We start from the raw sequence: 23,094 nt of genomic DNA, 5'->3' as shown, positions 1-23,094 counted from the left end.
GACTTCGACGATATTGGGGTTTTCGTTGTGGCAACAGGCGTCTATAAGATCATGGGACGGAATACACACGGCAAAAAGTAGTTGCGCATCTGCCTCCCCTTCAAGGATAAAATGCGTAGGTGTTTTTTAAATTTCAATATGGAGCAAAAAAACATATATTGCAATGAACAAATATGTTACAGCAAATGTATTCTATAAAAAAGAGCATCTGCTATATTATAACTTAGAATTAGAATTTTAATATGTAATAACTAATTATTAAGTATTAGGATTTAGTACTTTCATACACCAACTGCGCCAATATAACATCCAGTTATAACGCTGTCACTGAGCTAGATAAATTGGTTTTATCATACGATATCCTTAAAGAATAATTGAATAAACTCCCGATAATTCGTGAGATTTAGTATTCGTAATAGATAAAGAATTTTTAAGTGATTAAATATAATTAATAAGATAATAAAATGTATTATCTACATGCGCATCACTACATGTAACGACTATACTCTCAAGGGAAGGCAATGTTAATGGAGATGATAATTTGCATAAACACATTTCCAACCATTTTGGCACCCTCTATACTTGACATTTGAAATCTTAGTCATGAATATTGCTCGGAATTCCTTATGACTACCATCATATCTTGACACGTACGTAGCGACTGTCTTGTTCTTATTAAATCATTCATGTTAAACGTTTCAGAATTTTAGACTATGTATGCGTGATGTTCACGTTATTACTTAGAAAAAAAGAGAATTAGACTTACTTTATCCAGGCATTACAGTTTAAAATGTCTTATAAAATTATAGGCGATATTATTACATATGAGATATTAAAGAGGGTACACGTTCAACAAGAATGATTCGTAGCAAACGGTAATGAATGTTAAGAGATAATAATATTTCGTCTTAAATTACGACTTATTCAATTTGAGCTAACTTTTACGAAATTTTATAATCATTAAAACAATTTCTTGTTTCAGTCCGTAATGAGGGGTTACAAGTGTAATACAGAAAAAAAAATTGGGTACATTATAGAACACATTATATAACATTTAAATATATTATTAACAAGTAAATGAAATAATTTATCTAACTTACATTATTTATAAAATAATTGAGATTATTTACCATATAATAAATTTATTTTCCAAGAACTTTATAAAATAATAATACAAGTATTATGTTACTACCCCAAATATAAACAAATGTTATTCTCCTATAAATGAACAACAAATTAAAAGCACCTACGCAGTAGTAATATTCCGCGAAGCGACTTCATTAGAAAAGTTTGTTACCCTCAAAGTGTAAGTCCCCACCGGTATTAATAAAGTTTTGTTGTGAAGCCGCCCGTTGGAAAAGAAACGTGTTAATTATCTGAGTCCGGTTCCTGCCATCTGTCACGTGGCGGAGGCGAACCCTCTGAGGATACAGGTATTGGATTCCGCATACGGTGCTCTTACTATTAAGGGAATAGGGATAAATCACAGAATCGGTAAACACGGAAAAAACTGTACAATTTTCTGTTTGTTAAAACATATAGCAGATATTTTTTTCTTAATTTATAAGCACTAGGTGTTATAACTAAAAAGGCGTTAAATATTTATTTCAGTTATCAGTTTCTATCGTCAATACAAATTTTTATGTTTTAAAAAAATGTTTTTCCGTGATAAATATTTTCCCGGGATAAGGGTAGTCTATAGTACTCGAGAGTAATGTAGAATCCTATCAAATATTTTCTTAAATCAGTTCAGTAGTTCCAAAGATTAACCCCTACAAATCTACAAACCAACTAATCCTTAATATTAGTAAAAGATAATTAAATTATATTTTTTATGAATATGAATAAAACTACAATTTTAAAATTTAAATCCCCGACGGAAAAGACGGGTGTTATAAGCTTAAGGTTCGTGTATATGCGCATCTGTGTGTCTATATATCTATCTGTAGCATCGTAACTCCTAAATTAAGGAAACTATTGTTTTTTTATTGAAATCTTTTTGAGTTATTTGAAAAATATATTATATGTAACTATAATTATCCACACATACTTGTATAGAAAATATCGATTACATTTTGAAAAATCTGACATTAAAGACACGAGGGTATGGATTGTTACCTAATCTTAACTAAAAACCTTATATCTCGCCTCTCAGATTGCCAAAATCAGCAGAATTTTCACCATCGGTTTAACAAAATAATGACTTGTTGACGATTACATCTATTTACGTCCATAATTGTATGAAAGCGTATCCATCTTCTTTAATCCTTTAACTCGAGGAAAAGGAATTTGAAATGACAACAGAAACTCCATACACAGGTGATAAATTTCGTTGTTAATATTCCCGTGCCAAAAATGAAGCAATTTGTTTTATAGGAATGAGGAGATGAAAAACATTATTTAACTTAACGTTTATTAAGTGACATCGGCATCAACAATAGTAGCAGGAAACGAGGCTGTATTTCATAACAAAGAGCTCAGGCTGACAACTTTAGTCTCATTAGATTTAGGAGCGAAAATTTGTTAATATATTTGCTAACTACAATTGCTGCAGTTTATACGTACTTATGTCATTTACACGTTATCGGCTTGCCCATCTCGTCATTTATTTATATGTAAATAAAAAATATATATTTAAAAGCATTTTATTATTATAGGCGAGGTAATGTGGATTTAGTCTATCAGACTCACCACTTATGCTTCCACACTTTAGCTCTTTGACTAGCACGCGATCTCAGAGGGCTGCGACTTTGAAAACTATGCCCAATGTGACTGATATCCAATAAACATTGATTGAAATTTGTATTCAATCACAAAGTTAATACTTCTTGTACTCGGTAATGAACAAATATTGAGAAAATATCCATATTCTTTAAGAAGTAAAATTGGCCAATTTTTATCCTTATTACACTATATGCATTTTCATAAGATAAAACTCATAGATAGATTTCGTAGAACGCAGCGCCACTACAGGGAAATAAACTTAATACCGTCGATATAAAAAATCCGAATTTAGTAATTCTACTACAAGTACACTAACGTAAGAAAATAAAAATGAAATTAAAAACGTAGTTTATGAACGCAAGCCCGGCCATATTCTCGGTCGAAAGCCAATGTAGTAATTTAGTTAAGCATAAGGCCCAAGTCACCTGAGTGTCGCCGTTCCGGCCACCCGGTGCACTGATGGCGGTAATCAAAGAAAACACGCTAATTAAGTTTTGCGCCCCTGAAATATATCTCATGACTCCCAAGCGTTTTTGTAGCTTTTTTTACTACACAATTTAACTTCCATGATTAAAAGATTTGCGAATTACCTTTTATATTTCACTTAATCATTGTAAAATATATTCGGCAGAAGTTGCTCTTTCGTGTGAACTCATTCGCTGGCACGGACCGATTTCCACTTTGATTCTAAATTAAAGACGATTTAGGTTAGGTAACGAACGACGGGTACATTAGAAACTACTTATTTTGTTTGACGGCTTTTAACTATATTTGCTTTAATTGCATTTTGGCAATTATAATTTATTTTATTATCCTAGTATATTTACAACAAAAAAATAAGAATGTGTCGGATTTTATTAGTAACAATAAAATAAAAAAAAAATGTTCCAATTTAACATTTTGTCAGTAGGTATTAACGATAACCAATGAGCATTAAATGTAATCCTTACATAATAATAATAAGCTAAAAAAACATTAAATAAATTTAACCCCACAATTTTACCTGAAATACACGAGTACAAATAAATACTCAAATTAAAGATACAACAGCGTTTAAAGACATTCTTTCTTACATGCTCCATCCGTATTGAGATGCGGGCTGCTTCCCACGGTCTACGGTAGGTGTTTGCTCTCAAATCAGTCGTTTAAATAAAACTGTTTCGTTTTTTTCCTTCTGTATCTGGAAATTCAATTTTCTCTGCTCCTGGAAACACGTTTAGTAACGTTTACTTTGCTCATTGTGCGAGATTTTTAAAACCTGATGGTTTCCACTTCGATAAAACACATTTTCTTAATTATAACATGAACTTAGTAATATCTATTAACAATACCGCAGATAGGTTTAAAGTTTATGATAATGCAAGGTTAAACTTGAGTATTCAATGTTAAAACGCGAATCAAACAGCTGACGATCTAGAGTCTCGAGTTTCAAGTTCTATGTTTTGATTCAGGTTTGAATGTAATCTATGCAATAACATGTAATTAAATTTAAATATTCTCAAAAGTGATTGACGCAGCAGTGAATAAATACAAAACATTGAATTCAGAATGTGGAATTCTGCACGTAAATGTGTTTATAATGTAGCATTGATATAGCGTATTGAGAGATATGAAACCATTAGCTAATCAGAGTAGTTTTGTCACTGTAGATATAAATACCTGTTATTATACTAAATTTTTAACGGTAATTATAATATAAGTGACTTTATATATAATAAATTAAATCTGTGTATCTAACTAGTTTGATTTAGAGGATGTGATACATTTAGCCGTCTAAACTAAAATAAATATAAGTTTGAACAAAAATGTATATTCGATCAAACAAATGCAAGAATTTCATACGACCGACGTCTGCTCCAAAACTAATTTTATTATTTTCTTTCGTGTATGAAATTTTTTATTGAATATCGTAAGCAATTTAAAGCTGTCAATTCTATTTTTTTAAAGACATTAAATATAAGTGATATTGGATTCTATTTTCTTTAAATTTTTAATGATAAATTAACGCCGTAGGTAATTTTTTCAACAGCTTTGCTGAAGAAATCTCTATCAAGGTATTATAATATTTGAATATAATTAATATTTTTTAACAGAAAACCGCGGTAAAGTGAGCGCTTTGTTCCTGCGCTATAAGATTTTTCAAACGCCTTAAACTAAACCCAAAACATTTCCTGACTCCTGCGTCTATAGGTATCTCAGTTGTGACCATATACTAAACAGCGACCCACTCGCTCGTTTGTCTTCTGCTATAAAAGACGCTGCGGATTATGTGCAAAATACAGCCTAAAAAAACATATGTTTACTTTTTTCTGCAAAAAATTAAAGCCGACTTCCCGTTATTCACAATTTGGTGAAAAAAATCTGTTGATCCGTTGTAATCCAAGAAAGATGGTTTGGGATTATTAAGGATTCATTTGCAAACTCTCGGTAACGGGATTTACTTATGCCGAACGAAGAGACGGCTGTAAATATTATTTTGTTCCGCAAAAAATGTGCAAAATAATACACAGCAATGAATACATTAAGTTAAGCATCCGCGTGGAAATAAATACGACGAAAAACAAACATTTATTTAAACTAAACTATCAATAGATACATCAATATAAAATTGAATCTTTGCCAAAATAATTACAGCTATGGTCACCTGCCTAAGGTGTTGTTTACAATCTATGCCATACTTGAAGCTTAATTAAAGAGTATTTACCTCTCAGCGGTCCTCCGAGACTAGGTGGAAAAGTGCAATAATAAAAAGCTTGAGAATTTTCTACAAGTAACAAAAAATCAACTTAACAAAATCCAATCACTGTTGAAAATGGCATGGAAAGTGCCTTTTACAAATGTCGGCGTATTATCACGCTATAGTTTGAATGTTATTTTCGACTTTGAGCAAATTGTATAAAATCGAAATGCTATTATTGGTATCATACGGTGTACAGTTATCCGATAGCCTGCACTATTAGCAGGATTTTACACTTTTAGCATTATTCTATCTAACCTACGCTAAAACTGCATATACTTTTGTCGCTTTACGAATGAAATATTTTTTTCTAATTTTGAATTGCTTTATCTATACTTATAATAATCTGAAAATAATTTGGCTCTTAATTCATTTTATTTCTATAATTATTGCAAATTGCCAATTTGCCAATAAAAACCTCTGTGGGAAATATGATTGATTTTTAGGATCGAATGTTTGTAAATGAATTTAAGGAACATTTTACTACAAATTTTAAAACTACCTTGGGATCACAAAAATTAACGTAGGTAGTACACAAAGAATTTTGCAGCGTGCATGTGATTGCGTTGTGTCGGGCCCGTGACACCGAAAGAGCTTGATATCAAAGCGTTGCGTTACAAACAATTTTTAAAAATACCGGCTCTTTACTCCTTTTAACATGAACGAGAAAAGCAGCTATTCATATTTACTAACTGCATGACGTTCTTTGACTGCCTTTTTAAATGTACTTCTTACTATCTTACTCTCACTAATATTATAAATACGAAAGTTGGTGAAAATGTTTGAATGTTTGTTAGAATTAAAATGGTGATTTGAATACAATTTTACACGCAGATAGACCGTATCCTGAATTAACATATAAGCTACTCTTTATCCCTATAATTTTCTTCCACAGGAATAATGTCATTTTTGTTAGTTATATTTTTAAAATAGTTGGCGCTGGCATCGTCCAGGTTGCGCTATGAACGGCTATAGTGTTCTAGCGACTTTTGTAACGGAAAAGGCTTTTGACGTAGACGAAGCCACGAACAACGCCTAGTGATTTTATATTTACCTTCATCCTTATATTAAAACTCGTTTAAATTTATTCTATACTTACTACGTTTGGTCCAATTTGGGTCTATATTTATTTATTGATTAATCGGAGAGAGTTGGGACGTAAACGAAAACAAAAGACGTAAAAGACTTTTAGTGTCATTACCAAGATCTACGGATTCCTTACTGATGATTAGATAAGTAATTCATTCTAGCTAAGGCTTCTTTCTAGATTCTAAGTATCTGCATTTTATCATCATCATCATCATCATCATCATCAGCCTACAGCTGTCCACTGCTGAACATAGGCCTCCCCTAAAGCGCGCCACGCTGTTCGGTCCTCCGCTCTCCTCATCCAGCGTCCACCGGCGATCCTACGAATATCGTCGGACCAGCGGGTCGGAGGTCGTCCTACGCTACGCTTACCGAGACGCGGTCTCCACTCTAGGACTCGTCTGCTCCAGCGGCCATCGGTCCTACGACAGATATGGCCAGCCCACTTCAGCTTGCTTATTTTCCGAGCTATGTCCGTTACTTTGGTTCTCTCACGGATAACCTCGTTTCTAATTTTATCCGCGAGAGAGACACCTAGCATAGCTCGCTCCATCGCCCGCTGCGCGACCTATGCGCGCATTTTATCAGATAGTATTAACTGCGCATTACTTTTGTACTTTATTTAACTTATCAAAAGTATTTAAGACCATCCCAGACTACGTATCTTTAAGTTTAATTCCCATACCAAATTCCCTAAGAGTTTCTATCCATTTTTATTTCACCAACATTCTTTCAATACCTTTTTAGTTACAGCATGATTTAATGTTGTAAGGAGTAAATACAAGAACACGTCTGGTTTTCTTTGATGTTGAGGCGTGTGATATCTCGGTACAAATTACTTTATTGGATATAAAATGTACTGTCACAAAACAGCTTATTTACTTACAACCTAAACTGCTACATAAAGAAAGCTATCAATTGCGGAACTAATTTTGTCTTGATAATCGTGATAAAGCAACAAAATAGCAATTTGCTCAACCATAAAAATAATTGAGTTCAAACTGCGTCAGGCAATAAAAAGCGTGAAAGCAGGCCCAATAACCTTTAGCAGGGGAACGTGGGAAGGGAAGCACCTGCTAAATAGTGAGGAATAGAGAGGGCTATTAGGTGCTCACACCACGTGAGCGAATGTAACGGCCCGCACCATTTCGGATGCTCCATTAGATCGTAGAATTCAACTAAAAAGGTAATTAAAAGCGGACTTAGTCGAATAGTAACTTAGGAAGAAGAATTAAATATACGAGAAAAACAAAAACACTTTATTATAGACGGCGAATCATAATAAACTGTGTAAGTGGATAATTCAATATAACTAAGTAAATAACCTTATTATATTATTAGCTCATAGCTACATCGATAAAAAATTAAACTTGTTGTTTTCTTTCAGATTCGATGACTGTTTCACCTTTTGTTTTATGGTTACACGAAAAAACCATACACTTTCTGAAGATTATGTGGGAATATGGTATGAAATATTAAGTAGGTTCTTTAAATTTAATTAAGACATGGTATACTGCACTCCATTTATAGAAAACGTTCACTAAAATTATATTTATAAATATTCATCTGTATTCTGTACCACAATGTCATAGTGACCGTCAAATCTGAAATACAGATAAATGCATTACTCCCAATAGAAAATGAAGACTAGTGTAAAGGGCATCTTTACAACACACCAGGGAGACGACTAACCGTGAGTTATGACGGCATTTTCTCCACCCTTATGAGGAAATACGACAGTTTCAGCTCCGACACTGTAGAGGGTCGAGTCTATGATTGCCTAAAGTTAAGCTAGGTAACGGAGGTCTATAAACTTTCCATTTTACCTAATGCCTTTTGGTTACCTTAGTTCCCGTACCGGTAGATATGAGTTTTCTACGGTAACTACCCCGCTCATTATGCGCCGTGCGTCCCCCGCGCTTAACAAAACTTCCCTACACTCTTAACGTATTAATTACAAACAACAGCGTCTACGAAATAAAGTTTTAACATTAAATAATTTAGCATAACGATCCTTAAGTCTATCGTCGGCGCAAAGCAATTACGAACGGCGGCGCATCGGTTGCAATATCGAGGCGAGCATTGTAGGCTGGACCGTGATCTAATATTCATCGTCGACAGACGTGCCTGTCTACATGGCAAAGCATAATACGTAATTAGATACAGCAAATGCTCTCAGGGTCTGGTGCCCGCCCACCCGACATGCATTATGCACGAATCTAAATTGAATGTGCAGTTAGTTGCGTGGATTAAAGCCCGACATACACGCCGCATGACCACTGTTAGCCCGCCGTCAGCGTTTTTGTGCATTACCTTTAACGTTCTGCGTGTGAATAAAAATACTCTAATTAATTCATTATGTACGTTTTGAGAATATGTTGGTGTGTTGGTGGTTTTGCATCGGACTATGTTAGTGACGTAAATGAAATTATTTTTTCACACCTAAGGTTTTTCCTCAGGCGCAGGCAGACCTAGACAGAATATTATTCTCTCAACATAGTTGGACGTTTGTACCTAAGGTTCTACGTCTGTAATAACCATTTTATGCCTAGATTTAAACATATTTTTACCAGAACACAGAACATAGAACTCAGAACTACGCAGGAAAATTAGAAAAAACATATTTTCGGAAAATAATTTCTTCAAATAGTATTTAATCTATTGCAACATATTTGGATCAATTGATTAAGTACCTAATATCTATATAAATTAAAGTAAACTTTCCTCAAAATCAATATAATCTGTTTTACTTATATTCAAATAGGCTTAACGAAGGGATAAAAATTCAATAACATGTAAATTTCCTTTTCCTGTGTCTGAGCGAAACTTTTTAGCAGGTTCTTGACACAGGCGATTGACTGCAGAGCTTCTCTATATGTGGACTCTTACATAAATCAACTCATGCATTTAAAAGCGTATAAAAATACAAGCAATTAGGACGAGTCCTTTAATAATATAAACACGATTAAAAAAAAACATTGAATTTCTAATACAAAACCGCAACTTCATAGTTACACCTATACAATTAATTTTGCAAGAAAGTAAATGTTAAATAATAAATAATAATAACGCCTTTTATTCTGAACTATTTGGTTGAATTTACACTATTAAATGACTCGCAATACAGCGTGCCTCGTGCAAAAAAGTTACTGAAACAAAAAGTATGCTACTTACCTCTAATTCTAGTAACTAATGCCAGCAACCCTTTTCTGGAAACTGTTTGGGTATGTCAGAAGTACTGACAAAAATCGCTTTGTGTATACCTTTCTCTTAATCATAGGAACTAGTCGTGCCCTCATTAGGTCAAGTGCCTTATAAATCGTCTTAGAGCATTTTCTTCTTATCTTATATTCTTATCTTATCTATATCTTATGTCATTAGATATTTAAGAATATCATTGTATTTGACCTATTTGATGTAGCGCAGATGTTTGCGGACAGTGCCTTGTCATTAATAACGAAATGTAATAAAAAGACGTTTTGAACGAGCGATATTAAAGCTAAGGAAAAATAATTAACAACAAGGAAAATCAGAAGACTTGTTATTGACTAAAGGTTGTATTGTAAATATATTTTATTTAACTCATATTTGCATTTATGAAAAATGGTATTTTCTTCCTTACGTGTGCAAACCCATTATGCATGGAAGATAAGGATAGTGAAATTTATATTCTCTACCCATAATATCTATAGTCTAATATAATATAATATCAACCTTGAAGTATATACTGTCCTACTGCTGGGCACGCGCCTCTTCTACTACTGAGATGCATTAAGCCTTAGTGCACCACGCTGGACTAGTTGCAGATTGGTAGACTTAATACATCCTCAAACTACTCAGGTTTGCAGTTTCCTCACGATGTTGTCCTTCACCGTTCAATCCAGGGATGGTTCACAAAGAATACATACATACAGAATACATTCGTCTCGGCAGTCCCTTCCACACCAAATTAGGCTATCGCCGCTATATAGTATATACTCTATATTATTGTCTATCTATCAATACTATTATATAAATCCGAAGAGTTTATTTGTTTGAACGAGCTATTTTCAGGAGTTCGAATTGAAAAACTATTTTAGTGTTGGATAACCCATTTATCAAGGAAGGCTATATAACATCACTCTATGAGTAATAGGAACGGAGAATCAATGTAAAAACGGGAAAAATATTATTTTTGAGAGTTTTCATTGCGTGCGCTTAAAGCGGTTAAAGTTATGCAACAATAAGGTGTGACGTAATTGTTCCTCTTAAAAAAATCTAAAAAATGTATTATAAAACAGAATCACTGGCCGTATCTGTCTGCTTATGTGAACGCGATAAACTCAAAAACTACCCGAAAGATTTCGATTAAATTTGCTATGGAGATTATAACCCTGGAAAGGACATACGTTTCTTTCTGTCTCGGGAACTCTCTCACACGGGCGAAGCCGCGAGCAATTGTTAATAGATAAAAATGGCTATGAGTTCTATTTATAGCCTAAAGTAATCTCTATTTCGATTAGTATAAGATATGACTTACTAATACTAAATCTTGCCTAATACTAAACACTATTAATCTGCTAATTTACCTAAATATTTTCGAAATATTCACCTTAACTTCGAAGTATGCAAACTAATTACGGTAGGGAAGCTGGAGCGCGTTGCGAAAAATGAGATATGCAAGAAAAAAATATAAAATCGGTGTTCTAGAAAATATAATATAGATGATGTTTATTTAATAATTTCTAAATTTTCTAATTCTGATTATATTAGTTTACCGAGTGCGAACTAGCTCTCATAAACAAGTGCTTAAGATATGGTGGCTGTTTAAATGGAAAAAACAAATTATTGGTTTTGCATTTGAAGAATTCTTTAGTATAATGTAATTAATCACTCATTAGTGAGTTAACACCAATATGAGTTAAAAGACTCGACCAAGCAGACGAACCAGAATATCAAATAAATTAACTAATCCTTCGTCAATTGTAGTAATTGTAGTTGCCTTATTTATTTAAAGAAATTGTTTATAGAACTGTAGATAATTATCATTTAGTAAAAACTAAAGGTATATGTTACTAGGAATTAGCGCTTCCTCAAAAATGCAAACATAATTTGATTTTACCTATTCATATCAATTTAAAACCCATCAACCAATTAATAACATTTACATTTAAAATGAACAGAATAAACTGGACATTAATCCCTGATGAAACTGTAGTTTACGTGGATTTGTTAGAATACAAGTGATGGCGCTAAATATCCACAATGTTAGCACGCCGTGAGCGTCGCGGCAACACTATTTTCTCATAGACGCCAACAAGATTGAACAGGAGTAAGACGATCATAACTCACAGTTAAACGCGGCCCGAGGTGTAATCTCGGAGCGTGGACGCTCGCAATAATCCCCGGCCGTCCATTCTATCGGTAAACCTTGTAATTTTTATATGTTTACCTACCTAACCACTATTTATTGCAAACAATCCTAGCTTTTATTCTCTTCATGCGTCGTGGAATACAAATTCGTTGATTACTATAAGTTTGTCCGTAATAAATTAGGGAATACAAATCAAACGTGGACGCTTGTTTGAGGTCTAAGATATATGTAGTAATATATCATAAGAATAAATCTATATTTACAAGGATGTTATATTACAACTGAAAAGTTTACATTTTTGGTTTGAAGACGTTAGTCTTAGAACCTACTAGTTTGATTCTGAAAATTTATTTAATAATAGGTACATTATCTTTGTTCGCTATGGGTTAAATTGCTGCTCTTATAATTGCAAATTACAACGTTACTCATACTTTCGTCATTTCATCGTCTAGAGGTCAAAACAAAGTGGGCGCCAACGGTCTATAGAATTTAGTAATTAGTAAAACGATAGTATTATTATCATAATAATATACACCTGTGCCATTTACTCATTAAAGTATATATGTTTTGTCAGCGCAAAAAAAAAAAAACAACCAGGAGATACTGACACAACAATAAAATACATGTAAAACAGTTAAAAATCAAATGAAGTATCTGTACGCGTACACCAAATCCGCAACCACTAGCTCCCTAGACCGTGTTTTGTTACTGTTACACTATATAAAGTATATATATATAGTGTATACCACAGAGGTATACACTATATATATTTTAATAAATTATAAACCCTAAGCGAAAACCAAATTGCAAAACTCATAATAAAAACATTTATTAACAATGACGAGGTGGCAATAGGTACGTTTAGCTAGCTTTTGTTATACCGTATTAAATAATTAGAAGTTAGCCCCGTATATTGTACAGCGGCTGTGAAAATGTCGCGGCTACGTAATAACTTTATAGTTTCGAAGTTATTCAACGTATGTGCGAGCCGTGGAAAACTTCTAAGTTGTCACAAATTATAAATCGATACACTACATTTGCAATAATAATGAAAGTGGAGTAAGTAATATGCGCTGAACTTATTTTCAAATTCAAAGTTCATTGAAATTTAACGTCGTACGAGAGAGACGCCCTGCAGCCAAATGGGATTGCTTTGACTTGATCCTGGCCGGTATGACCGAGTTACAGATTTAATGCTGCCGATACACAATAATTTTCTTAAGAACTAAGTCTTTTTCTTTACAGAGAAAATTATAGTTAGATTTGTTAAAACAGGCAAATATGCTAGATCTATTAAACCAAATAATATTAGTAACTCTCGTCTGTTCGTGAGTTGCATTCATTATAGCATATATAAATGTTAGCGGCAACGTTTGCTTTGTGTTTACATTAGTCTCGGATTTTGCCCGTTCCGAAACCGTCAATCTACGTCGTACGCCAGAACAATGGTGCCGCGTCGAACTGAACAAAAATCAGTCTTAAATAAACAATAATATGAACACACACTGACTCCGAACATACGGAGAACGAATAACGAGAGCGACATTTGATTCCTGCGCACACCTCGTTAGTGCAGTTTAATGCGTCGCCTGTAGCGATGCTCGTTTTATTATGCTAACGGGCGTACGTTGTAATATTTTGAGTACGTCACCACTGGTGACATGCTGCATATTTAAACAAAAGCCGTCGCGACTCGAGATTCGAGCAAAATTGTTGCGCTATTAAGCGTCACTTCAGATAAAGTGCTTCGTCTCCCCGCGTCCGGCTGCAGGCAAGAAAATTTCAAGTCCCATTTCGTTTACATTCTACTGGTGTCTGTTGCAGTTGCAGATTTAATTAAAATTAAACACCTTGTATATAATTTAAAACTAGCAGAGAACAATTCGACCCTTAACTAATAATATCCACTATCACAAAGACATCAGGCTAGTTGCAGAAACTTTTACCCTCGTTTGTTTGAAAGTAAAGTCATCATTGAAAAAAAATCGTTGGAAGATCTATCCGAGTCGCCGGATGCTTTTGACAGTCGGGCCACATCGCGACCTGAACGATTTACATATTACGTGACACTTTTACAGAAATCGCCATTGACTCCGGCCTGATAGACTGAGACATCGGGGGCGATATTGTTTTTCGAATGTACCCCATCGTTCCGGCGGCCCTTCAAGGTGAACTGTTTTTTTATTGCTACTGAAAATTCTATGAGTGTCTCCCAAGTATTATATTTATACGCTCAAAAGGCTCCGACATTTTATCACCCGTTTATTGTGAAAATTTCGTTTGCGTAAACAAAGATTATTGATTAAATTACGGGAAAACATGTTGTGCTAGACGCCGGCGGGAGATTAAATTATTTAACATAAAACGGCGGATACACTTTGATACGCTGAGATTTACACCTTTGACTGAGGCGCGTGCTTGTGTCATTACAAACAACATTATTCGCATTACGCTATACACTTTACGGCTTTGATGCTTAAGGCATTATTTTCCATTACAGACGCGTGGGTTGTCTTTGGCGATAGTTTAATTAGCACTCCGACAGATATGCAATTAACATCTTTCTCGTCCAATAATTCTAAGAACACCGATATTTCTATCTTCAGTACATCGTCTTTATGTATTTAGCCTATTCTATAATAAATATGAATATACTTTTATAAAACGTTAGACATAAACAAAAGTATTCAATAACTCTAAATAATATTTTTATGTTTAGTTTAACTGCGAACTAGACAAAATATTGCCTCTACAAAATATACACTTCGGTCGGGATTCCTACACGCGAGCTAAAGTTACAAGCCTACGCAGATTGATTGTGTCCAATAAATATAAATCTATTTGAAAATAAAACTAGCCTAACCATGACGACCATTTGCGCGTCCGTTAGCCATATTCAATGGCATATAAGCCAAATTGATTGCACCGATGCGTTTTTTTTTTAACTGAGCCAAAAAACTACGCGGCGGTACGCAACCAATTTAGAACGTGACACTGTACCGATACGTGGACAGATGACTGTTCCATTTGTTGTCGCAGCTATGTTTCCCGAACACATCGGCCTGTTTAATTGAGCTATTTGTGTTAGTCCGCCGCCGCGCCGCCGCTCCGCCGTCACAACGCCGCAACGTAACTTTATATCGCGACGTTGTTTAACTTTGATATACATTCGCTTTCAACGGTTGCCGCACATTGACAATCTGAGACATCTTAACTAAGCATATTTTCTTAGAGGTATTATTCACTAATATAATATTTGGCACGCGGACAAATGTCGTCTTAACTGACACAAAATATTGGACGATAATTCAACCCAACCTTTATGCACCAAGCCTAAAAGAGTATGTCCGGCGATCAAACATTAGAGTGGAATAGGGGTAAGAGGAATTCTAATATAAAATATAACGTATCTTCTTTTCTACTTATAGCGCAACAATAATAAATCAAACATTTCAGCAAACACCGAAACATGTGGCGCGGACGCTTTTGGGTTAAAAAATAAGAGACTCAAATATATTTCATACAGTAAGTTCTTAGTGCTACAAGATACCCCAAGGCCGTCTCCTATACGCCAAAAAAGGCAATCGCGACTTTTGGTTGATATGGCAGCGTCAAGTTTACATAGAGCTAGGAACCTAGTCCAATGCTCGCTCGAATGATGTTATACTTCCGATTGTCGACATTGGACTATAAGACCGGTGAAACCAACATACCCAACCACCCCTAGTGGTAGTAGCGATAGCACGTTTTAGCTCGTCGAAAATAAAAAAATAATTTTAATCTCGTTCTGTTTTTAATACAATAAATACTTAATGTTGCTACTAAAAAATGTTTTTTAAATTATTCAAATTATAATTAAATACTATCCCGATGTTCCTTAATGCACCTGCGTTATGGTGAGTCAGAAAGCACTTAGACGTTAATTTCCTATGTCTCTGATCGTTTTAATTGGAACAGAACTTTTCGAACATGCATACTCCTTGGATTCACTCATTCCTTGATGATTATAATGAAAAAATAGCATGTTTCTGATTTATTGAAATATCATAGGTTAAATTAACGTACCATTTATAGAAATACAGCTTTTATCAATGGCAGCAACATATTTTCAATGCCCCTACAATGCTCATATCATAGAATATGATGGTTTCTTAACTTGAAACATATACCTTAGGAGTTTCTGATAATGAGCCAATTAAATGCATTACAGCGGTAAAGAAAATTTTAATCATACCTACTATAGCAATTTATTGGTAAAAAATAATTATTAATAGAACTTTAATATGAGAGATTAAATTTAAACCAACTTACCAAGCCACTGGTCAAACAAATACCCCGAAGAACAAATAAACTGAATTTCAATGTTGTTCTTAATATTTAACTTAAGATGGAGTATCAAGTATTTGAACTCACAGAGGAAGATGTTTTAGCTCCTTGGCGTCTGCTGTCCAAAACTTCTTGTTCATTTGGTACAGACTACAGCTTTGATAGTTTTCCGCCTGATTTCGGATTGTTGCAAATTTAACGTAGAGTCAAAGCAAACGCTTCTGATGGTAAAGGCACTAAATTAGCTGTCAATTTGGGAACTGCCCGCTTAGTTGGAATTATTTAGAATGTTGCAATTAGAAACATGAATACCAAAGATTCCTAACCTATGTTAAATATTTTTAACAATAATTTCAGAATGCACATATTGTTATTCCCAATGTTTGGTATGCAGAAAATATTGGTGGCAGGGGTCGAGGTTCCGATATTCGATACGTATTTCGCCCCCTGGCCCTTGTGCAGTAGTAGTACGTTACTGGTATCCTTACATACTTATAGAAAGTTATGTTAAATATTAGGTATAGCTCAGTGGCGAAGGGTGAAATTTTTCAAAAGGTAACCCGGTGTAAAAAAAATTGGCGTCAGTTAAGATATCGGGGCAATTTATCGGCAAACAAAAACTAAGACAACGGATTAGTCTTGATTCGAAATCAACAAACGTTGACATACATACTAAATTACTTATTATGCTTAAATAATTGAAACATTCATAAAATCGAACAATAAACGAAGATAATTCTCGATCCATTAATCAAAATATAAGTACTTACCTATTAATTAGTTATAACAGCAACAAAAGTAAGTATTAAAATTATAACCACACTACATTAAAAGTATCTGTTTATTTTCAAAATAAAACTATAAATGTAATAGAAATAGGTATCATGATCGCCAAACAGACCAACAGTTTAAGTCTACCTACATGATAAACTTATATAATTATCAATTTAAATTATAATCAAGAAAGGTTATTCGTTAACTTTTGATTGTATCGTGGTGCTACTTTTAATTCAGTATAATATCATATTTATTTTCTTCTAACAAACATTTTGTGTCTAAAATCAAAAACTTTCAGATCTTCTTCAAATATTTTACCATCTAAATACTAATATGTGAAATCACTGACTTATAAATAGGTACTCTACGTAAAGGTAGACATTAAACAGATCACAGGTAGTTATTTTCATTATAATACACTTTTATTTGTAGTTTCTAAATAAACAAAGCGCTGGTAACTAACTATCACATAACTATCAAAAAATAAAATGAATATGACAATTTACAAACACCGCAACTTGGTAGCATAATAAATTATGACGCTTGAAGGACGTAAAAGCGACAACTATACAAAGTCGGTTAACGTGAAGCCGAACTAGCTCGGGTTACCTTTGCCCATATCTTGCGCGCGATTTCGACAAACACTGGCATAGAAAGTCATAGAAAGTGCTGCCATCTATATTAAAAACATACTACGACATTAAGCCGCTTGACAGCGGGTTACCTTTGCCTGTGGCGTCACAATTTCACTTAGGTAACGGAATTTCTGGGAACTAAATACAAGGTGCGCCATCTAACGTCATTTAAAATAAGTAATTGATATCGATTAAATTAACAAACAACGGGCTAATCGCCGATAGATGTCATTATTAAGTTATCAATTATAATTAATAAGTTAAGCTATTATAATTATTGTCCATTGTCTGATATGTTGTAAATTTATATTTGCCTATTAAATATATTGTTTAGTATCACCGAAAACCTAAAAGGGAAGCCGGTGGGAATCGGCTTGTATGGACGCTTCGCCACTGGTATAGCTTCAAATAATTATGTCGAAGTCATTCTAATGAATGAATTTGACATTACCAATTTCAGAAATTATAATTAATTAGAACATACTATTACATATTCTTAGAGCTATAAGGGTAATGTAACTGTAAATTTATAACATGAATAACTGAGATCTTAATATATTTTACTAGCAGCTTCGCCGGTCGTCCGCGTGAAATACTTTTATCTGAACGAAGTCTCACGGTGTATCTTGCCAAAATAAAAACTAGCTAATATCATGTTATTCAACATGATCTATGTGACAAATATCTATGAAATCCGTTCAAAACTTTATGCATTTACTTTTAACTTACATGCACACAATCTTCACAAACATTCGCATTTTAGACGTTTTTTTGTAAGATGTCACTTTTAAATATTTCATTTTACATAAAAGTTATGTGGTAAATATAACACGAAACAAGTATTTTGTGTTCACGTTATATCGACCATTAATTCTTATGCATGCATTATTCTCAAAACGTTATTGTATAATCTTATTGTAATTCTCGAATCAATAGTACTCTTAAAAACCTTTACGGAATAAAGAGAACTATTGCATGCTTGATCGAATCTAAAATTCACAGATAATGTACAGTTTAAGTGTACAGGCGCATACTAGACGCAGACAACGCCTTGCACTGTGCACCTTGTTCGAGATCTCGTACCTGAAGGTGAACACGCCGGTGGCCTGATTTAGGTTCCTTTTAAGATCTAAAGGATTTCTTTATGATAAATACTGATGTTATTCTACTTTTCGGCCTAAGAAGGCATGGATAATAGCTTAATTAATAATATTGTTTCATGAATATTTTTTATAGAATAGAAAATGTCATTTAGATGCTTATTTTATTTTAATTTTCTTTAATTATTCTCATTTGGGTTGACCGGTTTCACTGTCTTAGGATTAGTTAAAATGAGCTAGCATGAAATCATTTATAAGGCTTGCTGTTTTTGTAATACCTATTACACTTTATCAGTTAGTACACATACGTGTATTATTTTATTAGAACACATTATTGAGGTATAGATACTTACGATGCCCATTCCAGCTATTAAGTAAATATGGGTAAAAGAGAAAGATAAAACGATAACGGCTCATAAACATAGAAAATGTTGGCGTTGTATACATATCCTCAGATAATCTAAAAAACAAGTATTAAACTCATTATCTCTATGATGATTAATTTTGTGATAGTATTGTTTTGTTCAACTACATTGTAATATTTATTGATACTTACACTATGCCATAAACAGTAGGCGACGTGCATGTCTCTGATGGCGTTAATAGAAATGATGCTTGTTTTTTGTTGTTAGTTTATAAATGTCTGAACTAATTGACAGGACTAATTCATTATAATATGAGTGATTATATTATTCAAAAAGTGTAACAAACACAGGCATATAGTAATATTTGACAGATATTATAGTTTTAATAAATTAGACTGACGCACGAGAGTCTGAGTTTAAAATAATATTGATACTCTATCACCATTCACAATAGTAGTGATCAAGCTGAGATAAATAAATGGACAATAATTTCTTACGATTTTATCTAACCTTCACAACGAACGCAAATGGTTAGTCGAAATGCAAACTCATCGTTTGAACAATTAACAAACATCACAGCAAAAAGTTGTTCCGTTTCAAACGCTTCAGTATAAGCTCACGCCTGTATCTTTGAGGAGGTAGGCAGAAACACGACTTGTGCACTACATCAAACTTAAATCCATACGTATAAGACACAAATTCCAGTGCCGAACAACCCAATTGTGTTTTTATATCAGAGCTATGAATTAAACCAGAATTACACAACTACACCAAAGTTGAAATTTAATAAATTGTATAACGAGGCAGGTAGATAGGTACACGCGCATCGGCGCGGCCGCTAGTAAGTACGTCGCGAGCGCGCCATCACCCCCGCACTCCGCCACGTTTCTCCTACGACACCGTGCCGGTCCGCGCCAGTCGAGCGGGAACTTTCGTGAGTGCGCCCACGTCGTGTAGCTTTGCCACCGCGGCTCGCGCGCATACCCTATGTACTTACCGAATATTGTTTTAATGCGTATTGTATGTGCCCACTTATATATATATTGCAATAAATGTATAGTAACTGAATACCCGGTTATAGTGACGCCCAACGAGCGGGCAATACCATTATACGTAATTCGGGCAAGTCCATTATTTCGATCGCGATTTTTCGAGTTACGACGCTGTGACGGCGATTCTGTCCTGTAGAAGTAGCTTATCCAGGACCTAGAAAACGCTTCCCTTGTACCAGCGCTGCGGAAAAACCTAGTGCGACGGAATAGTCAAAAATACGGCACACCGGTCGCCTCACGGAACTCCGCCATTTTATAGACTCGCAAGCACGGTCAAGTGACCTAACAAATAATGCCACCGAAACGACATGGCAACCGGGACAACCCTCCAACATCCGATACGGACGACGAGCGGCCGACCAGCTCACCAGTCATAACAATGACCGAAGACGCGCTGCAGTCGCTAGTCGCTAACATCGCGCGCAGCCAGATCGAGGCGAATCAGCTGCTTATGGAGAAGATCTTTGCCAAAGGCCAGTCCCAGGATTCCCCAACTCCACCACCCGATGCATGCGCGACATTAACGCACGGAAATTTCGCGAAATGTACGACGCGCTTCGATGGAACGACCAAGAACGCGGACGCTGTCGAAGCGTTTATCGACGCCGTACAAGTATACAAAGAATGTACAAACGTGAACAACGACCACGCGTTGAAAGGATTCCCGATGCTGCTGACCGGCGAGGCCGCCGTTTGGTGGCAGGGCGTCAAAGCGTCGGTGACGTCGTGGAGGATGCCCTGCGACGACTTCGCGGCATGTTTGGAGTGCCGCGCCCCGCGCACAAAATATTCCGGGACATTTTCGCCACCGAACAACAACCCAGTGAACGTGCGGATGTGTTCGTATCTAAAGTGCGCGCTCTAATTGCTAAGCTTCCGTATTCTGTGCCCGAAAATATGTGTGTTGATATTATCTATGGACTTTTAAATCGTAAGTTAAGGAAACGAGTGTTACGGGACGCGGTGGACAGCGTTGAAGTATTGCTGGAAAAGGCCAGGTTAGTGGAAGAAGCCTTGGCGGAGGTAAGCGACCCTTCCATTACTCCAATCCCTCCCTCGCGATGTACCTGCTAGCAAAACAAAGCGGCCGCGACCCCGTTGTAATTACTGTAAAATATTTGGTCACGACACCGCCGAGTGTCGTAATAAATCGCGTAATTTAAGTAAGCCCGATGAACATCCCGCGGCTAAACCGTCAACATCCGACATTCGTTGCTACGGCTGTGGTCAGTTGGGAGTGGTACGCTCCAAGTGCGATACATGTAAGGGTACTAGCAAAATGAATTTCCAAAGTGCACAGGTAGATAACGTAGAGTACGCGCGACCGACAGTTATGATCCAAGTAGTAGGACAAAATGGTGCCGCTATTTTGGACACCGGCTCTACGCACTCGATCGCAGGCCCCATGCTGCATCAGCTGCTGGTGCGCGCCGGAGTCGAGTTCATTGAGACCCATCGCACTGTAGGGTTAGCCGACGGATCGCAACAAGTGCGCGCGGCGCTAACGTGTGATACCGTTGTAACGTTAGGAAGACGGAGGGTACTTACGAGTTTTATAGTGTTCCCCGGCGCCGACACGAGGACGTTGCTCGGCAGAGACTTCATCATGCAGGCTAAAGTTGTACTAGACTTACCTCAGGGCAGCTGGTATTATTCCGACGCCCCGCACGAGACACACCAGTTTATGACGTCATACGACTTACCTTCAGGCAAGGAAACAGAGCTGATGGGCGTCGATACCTCGAAGTTCACGCTGCGTGATGACGAAGGAACAAATTTGACAACCGAACAGAAATGTCAGTTGAACGCGTTGTTGGTACGGAAGGCTGACCGTTTCGCCACGGACGGACCACCGACCGAGTACGCTGAGCACCATATCAAGGTCAGCGAGAAACAGGAACCCATAGCCTCCCCACCATACCGATTGTCGCAAAGTAAGAAAGCGCTATTAGAAAGAGAATTGAAAAACTACTCGACGAAGACATCATCGAGGAATGTGAGTCCCCTTGGGCTGCGAATGTAGTGTTGGTCGCTAAGAAGGATGGAGGAGTTAGACTTTGCGTCGATTATCGCCAGTTGAACGCAGTCACCGAACCCGACCGATATCCACTCCCGAGAATGGAGGATATTCTCCACGCAGCCAAGACGTCAAATTTTATGACTACATGCGACCTAAGGTCCGGCTATTTTCAAGTAGGAGTCACACCCTCGCATAGAGATATGACCGCGTTCGTCACGCCTTTAGGTACGTTTAGGTTTAAAAGAATGCCTATGGGTTTAAGAAACTCCGGAGCGACGTTTCAACGATTAGTAGACAGGTTCAAGTCTGGCAGAATTTTGTCGGACGTTACAATATTAGCCTACCTGGATGACATTATCATCTTGAGCGATACGTTTGAGAAGCACCTACAAGACCTAGAAGCCGTCCTCGACCGTCTGAAGATGTATAACCTTCGTGTCAACCGCGAGAAAAGCTATTTTGCCCGCGATTCGGTGAAATTCTTAGGCCATTTGATCGTCCCGGGAGGTATACAAGCCGACCCAGACAAGGTAGAAGCCATAGTAGGTATGGCCGCTCCGCAGAACACAAAACATTTGAAGACGTTTTGCAAACATCTAGTTGGTTTCGGCGATACATTCCTAACTACGCCCGAACAGCTAAACCATTAACGGACCTTCTCAAGAAGAGTGCCACGTGGACTTGGTCTTCGAGTCAGCAGGAAGCTTTCGAGGAGATCAAGGAACTACTCGTTTCGGCACCCATTTTACGTCAAGCAGACGAAACCAAACCGTATACATTAAGAACGGACAGCAGTGGATATTGCTTAGGGGCCGTTTTAATGCAGGGAGAGGCGCAAGACGAGAGGCCAATCGAATATGCAAGCCGTTTGCTCCTCCCCGCCGAGAGGAACTATTCGACGACAGAGCGCGAAGCT

Source organism: Manduca sexta, chromosome 22 (assembly GCF_014839805.1).
Source record: "Manduca sexta isolate Smith_Timp_Sample1 chromosome 22, JHU_Msex_v1.0, whole genome shotgun sequence".
Taxonomy (NCBI): Eukaryota; Metazoa; Arthropoda; class Insecta; order Lepidoptera; family Sphingidae; genus Manduca; species Manduca sexta.
This window is presented reverse-complemented; position numbering follows the sequence as displayed.